This window comes from Castanea sativa, chromosome 8 (genome assembly GCF_040712315.1).
Source record: "Castanea sativa cultivar Marrone di Chiusa Pesio chromosome 8, ASM4071231v1".
Taxonomy (NCBI): domain Eukaryota; kingdom Viridiplantae; phylum Streptophyta; class Magnoliopsida; order Fagales; family Fagaceae; genus Castanea; species Castanea sativa.
This window is the reverse complement of record NC_134020.1, coordinates 33,049,990-33,057,450: the sequence shown is the minus strand read 5'-3', so window position 1 is coordinate 33,057,450 and position 7,461 is coordinate 33,049,990.

Below are 7,461 nucleotides of genomic sequence, written 5' to 3'. Positions count from 1 at the left end.
GTCACTCCCCTATTAATGCGACCAAGGAGGTAGGTGCAGGGTCTTTAATGTGGAGGTAGCAGCTTTTTTATAAGATATTTCTCACATATCGTTGCGTCTAGAGGGTGCTTAAATCCCCCTCTTAACCAACGGTTTTTCCGTAACTCTACCTTGATCTTTTTGGCGAATCCCAGGGTCATCGTGGGTCTGTTTGAGGAGATATTCGACCTCGGACGAATTCTCGAACTCTCGACTCATGGGCCAAGTTACAATTCTAAGAGGCTTTTAGTCTAAAACAAACTAGCGCTCATCAACAAAGCCCGAGGCCCAAATACTTATTTAGGTCCTTTTAGCCCCCACACAAATAATTTGAATAAATATTAAATTTATTTTTTATTTCTTAAAAACTTTGTGTAAAGACACAATTTGCACCTAAGCTCAAATAGTCCAATACAATAAATTTATAGAGAGTGGGTTCGAAATCTAGTTTCTTATGAGTTTAGATAGCAATGGAAATAGCCCAAGATTACAAAATGATAATGATAGACTAATTTCTATAATGAAAAATTGTTCTCGGATTCAAGCCGAGGAGCTGGTTCTTATATTTCTTCTTTCTTAAAGACTAGTTGCAAATATTCAATTTACAGTGTTTTCTTTTTTTTTTTCTCCAATCCCTTTATCTTGGGGCTTTCCTCTTCCTTTTATACTTCCCTTGCTCCTCTCTCTACCCTCCACGTATGGATCAGATTGCCGGGCAGGATACTTGTCCCATCAGCCAATTCCTGAAACTTTTGAAGATAGCTATAAGAATGAACCCTGCTACTCAGGCATCACTTCTTCATTAATGCGGCCAGAGAGTTAGCTGAAGAGCATTCAATGCGGGGGCAGTAGCTTTTTCTTTAGATATTTCCTAGTTTTCCTTTGTCCTATACCCTTATGTTGCACATCCTTATCAACAGAGTCTCATAGGACATTGCCTCTGGATGGCAGATAACACATTATGACCTCTGCTTATCTGATCTAAGGAGATATTCATCTTCGGACCAACTTCTCAGATGATCACTGTAAGGCCACAGTTCGCACTCGAACCCAACAGTGTGATAGGAACAGGCTCAAAAAGCCCAATACAATAAAATTTGTAGAGCGTGGGTTTGAAACCTAGATTTTATAGATACTGGATAACAAAGATGATGGGCTATACCTGCGATTCACATGCAACGAATTGTTTATGCCAAAGAAACTCTCCTTGGACGTAAGCCGAGGATGACTTATATTGCCTTTCCTTGTTCTAAAGACAAAATACAATTGTAAGTGATGTGTACCGTATATTTCTCTTTCTTTTTTCGATCCCCCCTCTTTAAATGCCTTTTTTTTTCCTTTTATATCATTCTCTTTCTTCCATCCATCTTCCATGTATGGATCAGATCAATGACCCAGATACTTGTCCCATTCACCGTCCTCTAAAAGTTTTCAAACAATAGCTGTAAGGCTGATCACCACTGTTCAGATGTCATTTCCCCATTAATGCGGCCAGAGAGATAGGTGCAGAGTCTTTAATGCGGTGGTAACAACTTTTTCTAAGATATTTCTCATTCGTTCTTCCCCTCTGTACCCTTGTGGAACACATCTTCATCCATCAGACCTTCCAGAATTTCCTTCTATACATCATGGTGTATCATATGACCTTCACTGGACTTAGCCAGGAGATGCCCCTCCTCAAACAATTCCCATCAACCTCATTAGCAATAGTAGGCTTATGGGCTTTTAAGTTCAACATAGTTATTACCATTAAACCCTCTTCGAACAGATTAATACCTTCGGATCTAGCCCAAGGCCCAAGAACATATCTTGACCCTTCTACCCCCACAATCACGATCAGACTTTGCTTCTCTATAAACTAACTCAGACTCTTAGTAAGATGTTTACCCATCCTCGGACTGCTTAATGTCCTAGAATTGGGCCTTCGGCCCAAAATGCATATATAATATGCACTCCTGGACCCATCTCCCCCACACTTTGGTATTTAGAACTTTAGGTGAAGTATAATTTTAAATTTAATAAAATTTAATTTTAACCATCAGAAACTTTACCAGTTGAGTTAACTGGAACCCATAAATCAAACTAACTAAATAGTTAATAAAAGTGTATACTTTTGTCACTTTTTTATTTTTTATTTCTTTTGAGAACATAACCACTTAGACCCAACTATGTCTTTTAGGACTAACTTATATTATAACAAGTAAACAATATTATAGAAAAATAGGGTTGGTTTGGATATGACTAATGTAATGCTACAAGCACAATGATTTTCCCAACAAATTTCATAATTATTGAATTGACAGATTATTATTTATTCTCATATGGATCCAACCACTAAGACTACTTTTTTTTATCCATTATTAATAACTTGTCATTTCAAACAATTTTGAAATTTGTTATAACTGTAGACTTATTGGTTGGACCAATGGATACAACATTTTTGACAACAAATATCATAGCTGTTGAATTGACCGATTGTGAATAATAGGAAAAAGTGAAGAGTCCACGATTGATCAATTATATATTTTTATCACTCACAATCAACTATTTCAACAACCGGCAATCTTTTTTGCGAAAGAAGTTGTGTAGCATTACTGTTTTTCAAAATCGAAAGGCAAGAGCAAAACCATAGATGAAATGGTATGCATAGAATCATTACTAGGATTTGGTATTATATATCCATCTATATATATTCATCCTGTGTAATTGAATATACTCAACTGAATTGAAGTTGAGAATTTTTTTTCCCAGTGGTACTATATATATATATATATATGTACCATTTTAGTGCCGTGGCACGTTCTAAAGAGATAAGCTTCTGAGTATTTGACCTAGGATTTTCTAAGATTAATGGACAATGTCTTCAATTCATCACTGTTTAGATATACTCAACTTTTTTTTGAGAATCATTTAAATATACTCAACTGAATTGAAGTTGAGAATTTTTTTTGGTCTATGAAGAAATTGAATTATTATGAGCATTATTTTTTTCCCACTTGAAATTACATGTATATTAATATGTACCATTTTAGTACATTATATATGTATCATTTTAGTACAGTAGCACATTCTAAATAGATAAAAGCTTCTGTGTATTTTACCTGGGATTTTCTAAGATTAATGGACAATGTCTTCGATTCATCACTCTTTAAATTAGGGCTGTCCAGAGTACCCGACGACCCGTTGGACCCGATCAGCCCGACCGAAACCGACCCATCAAGGCCGGACCGACACCTCCGACAGGTCGGTGACGGGTTCTAGTCTTCAGAACTCGACCCCGACGGGTCGAGTGACGGGTTTCGTCCTCAAGAACCCGATCTACTCGACCCACCCGACAAAACCTCAAAAAAAAGCTGAAATCCGGCGACGTTTGAGTTTCTTAGCTCCGATCCGGTGACGTTTGGCCTTTCTTTACTCAAATCCTCACTCAAATATGCTTAAATCCGACCAACTCTGGCAAGATGAAGCTTAGATTTGAGGAGATCTAAAGAGAACTCGACTGTATTTGGTAAGATCGAGCTTAGATCCAAGGAGATCCGGCGATAACAAGCTTTGAATCGAGGAGATCCAACGAGATCAAGCTTCGATTCGAGGAAATCCGACCAAATCCCAGTGATTTTCAGCAAAAACATGTACAATCCGGCGAGAAAATGCAGAATCCGGTGAGTTTTTTAAGATTCCGGCGACGCTTTTTTTCCATATTTCGATCCTTTCTTTATTCCGGCGACCCGCCCGGCCCGACCAGCGCTCACCCGCACCCGAAACCGACTCAACCAATTTTTCCGACGGTCGGTTACGAGTTCCTCCACCCCTCCACCCGACGCCGGCGGGTCGAGTCCGGGTTAGGTCCAAAACCGACCCAACCCGACCCGTGGACAGCCCTACTTTAAATATACTCAACTGAAATGAAGTTCCCATATACATTAAAAAAAATAATGAAGAGGAGTTTTAAAAATATATATATATATATATATATATTTTTTGCCAAAGAAATTGAATAATATTTATGAGCTTTGAGTTTTTTTTTTTTTTTTTTTTATAAATTTATTTACGGGGAATCATATAGTACCATTTTAGTAGCGTACGTGACACGTTCTGGAGAGATGAGATTTTGGGTATTTGACCTGGGATTTTCTATGATTAATGGACTATGTCTTCCATTTATCGCTCTTTGTTTGATTTTTATAAAATAATTTAATTTTTATTTATGGTGAACGAATCTAGATCTGTTCATGCTTTAAAAATTGGAGAGCAGAATGAGCTTACAATTATATAAAATTAACCAGACCTTCATTTTTTTTTTTTTGTCTACAAAAAGTTATTTTTATTTGTACAGTTCCTTTCCACCATTAATATTGTTATCATCAACAATCCACAATCTTTGACAAATCATGCGATGTTGGAGCCCATCAAATTAGGATTTTCTATAGTTTTCTTCAGCTACATTCACTCTTTGTTTTCATGCTGCTGTCCTGCGCAAGTGCAATTGCAGCTAATTAGTGTTTAAACAAACAAAATTGAAAATTGTGACTCAAACACCCTTAATTAAACACTCTTACTAAACAAAAAAAAAAATTTGGCCTACAATTTTCATTATTTAAATACTGAAAACTGTTGTTAGAACTTACATACCAAATAGTGGGCTTGTTTGGTAGAAGTGTTTGAGTATTGTTATTCAAAATGATATGAAAGCTATAGTTTAAAAAGTGTTGTGAAAACACGTATTTAAAATACTTATAATGCAAAAAAGTGTGTTTTGTACTATATTTCTAATAATGTTTTTTCAAAAGTGAAAAAACATAAATGTCTAATGTCTTTTCAGGTGCTCTCCAATGTATTAGTGTAATTGACATGTTAGGATATAGATTGAACACAATCCATATCCTAATGTGTTTAGTGTATTAATGTACTGAATTCAAGTCGTGTTCTTTGATAAAGATGAAGATACGTTTAAATTCTTGACTGGTACACCAAAAAAAAAAAGAAAAACTTTGCTTAAGCTTAATGTTCCAAGTTCCAACTCCATGATGTGACAAACATTTAGCAGCAAGCAACCTCCCTTGTTTATGTGGCCGCCAATTTTTTTTTTTTTTTCGATAATAAACAAAGAGATTAATTGGGATTCACGTTTGCAGCGAGGTAAAAGTCAGGATTGTAGTTTTCAAAAATAGTGTTTAAGAAAGTTATATTAATTGTCAACATCTTATCTCTTTCCTTTTCTTTTCTTTTCTTTTTTTTTGCGCATAACAAGTAAGAGTTATGTTCGTGAGACATAAAGTGGCACAATTTGACAAATTGTGAGTCATAGAGGTGTGCCTTATATAGATCTATTATCACTCTTTTATCATTCACAACTCGTCACATGAGCGAGTTATGGCACAAGTTGTGTTACTTTATGTGCCACTAACACAACTCCATAAGAAAAGCCTTGGTTTGAGCACACTAAATTTAATTGTTTGCTTAACTCTCTCTGTCTTAGGTTTTAGTACACTAAGGTTACATTTGACATTAGTTTAAAAAAGCCAGTTTTTAAAAAAAAATTATTTATCTTGTTTTTGCTATTATTCAACTTATTTTTGTTACTATTTATGAGTACTACTGTACTATTTCAGCTATTTTTTAGCCTTATCTACAATACTTTTATCTAAAAAAAATTTCAAATTCAGTTAAATAAATTATTCCCAAACGGATTCTTTTAACTATTTGCTTAACTGTCCATCTTTATTAATCAAATATAAGAGGTGTTTATCACAAAAAAAAAAGCAATAAGAATTAGAGCAGGCTTAGTAGATTATAAAAAGCACTATAATGTAATAATAATTATTATAATTAAATTATTTTGGTTATGTTTTTATTACGAGGAATAAACTGTATTAAACATTGTAATAAATTGTAAATACGTGTATTTAAAAAGGGGAAAAATATAATAACTATTCGTAAACCCACGCAATGGATGAAGAAGTTAAATAATAAATATTAATACAAAACAATTTTATTTTACACCAAACTAAATAAGAAAAATTAAGAAATAGTTTTCCTTTGACTTTTTTTTTCCTAATACCATCAAATATAGGAAAATACGGAAAATTATCTTCATATTGAGTTTTCTATCAAAACAAATTGAGTGACACTATATTCGAATTCAAATTTGTATGGTGAAACCAACTATGTGAAAAATAAAAATAAAATTGATTTCATTTTTATTCACTTAAATGACCATTAAAATAATTTATAATAATTTTTATAAATCTGAGTGCATAAATTAAATTAAAAATTGATATATTATTATTATTATTATTATTGAAAGTTCTGCCATGCAAGGATAACCCATTGGACATCCCTAGTTGGAGGCCGAAGCCCGAAGTGCCATTCTTGCAATTGGTTTGATATTTTGATCGTGCCATTTTGAAGTGCCAAAAACTCAATTTCCTTTTTTTGTTGGGTGAAAAGACTCAAAATTTAATTTCCACACGCTTCTATAATGGCTGTTAATCATGTGCCATTTTTTTAAAAAAATTTCCTGTGAATAATCATATGTCATTGTACTAAGGTCAATCAGAACACAAATGGTGGACCCACCTTTTTATTTAGGGTAAACTACGTATTTGGTCCTTATTCTATACACCATATTTCAATTTGATCTCTAACCTTTTAATTGTGTCAATTTGGTCCCTAACCTTTCTTTACTGTGTCAATTTAATTCTTACAGTTATCTTTTGGATGAAAATTAATGACAAGTCTAATGGTCAAAATAAAAAATTAGCTTATGTTGATGTGATAATAAACTAAAATTTTATTTTAGCTATTTGCTATGTAAACAATTTTCATCTAATATATAATGGCAAAGACTAAATTGACACGACATTAAAAAGTTAAGGACCAAATTGACACAATCGAAAGGTTAAGGACCAAATTGAAATATGGTGTAAAGGTTTGGGACTAAATATGTAGTTTACCCTTTTATTTATTTACCTATTTATTTTTCTTAATAAAAAAAATGGCCTTTAGTGTAGATCTCGAAGACAAAAGTTAATACTACATATATTACTAAATTTTTTTTTAGATAATGTCATACTATATATATGTGTGTTTCTCAAAAAAAAAAAAAAAATACTCAGTATTGTTGAGTCGTCCCACATCAGTAAGGTGTGATATTGAGAATAGGTTTATTACTTGCTCTGCGATACTAAATGCCGCATGCAGTTTTGGTGTTGGCGTGTGAATGTATTCCCTTATCTCATCTCTTTATCCTATATATATGTGTGTGTGTGTTTCTAAAAAAAAAAAAAAAGTTAATGTACTACTAAGCTTGTATAGGTTTATTACTCCAAGCATAATACATATTAAACATTATATAAAACGATACGAAAACTCTTATGAGTAACTCATGTTCCGCAATAGTGGACCATGAACCCACCTTTCATTTAGTACGGCCGCAAGATC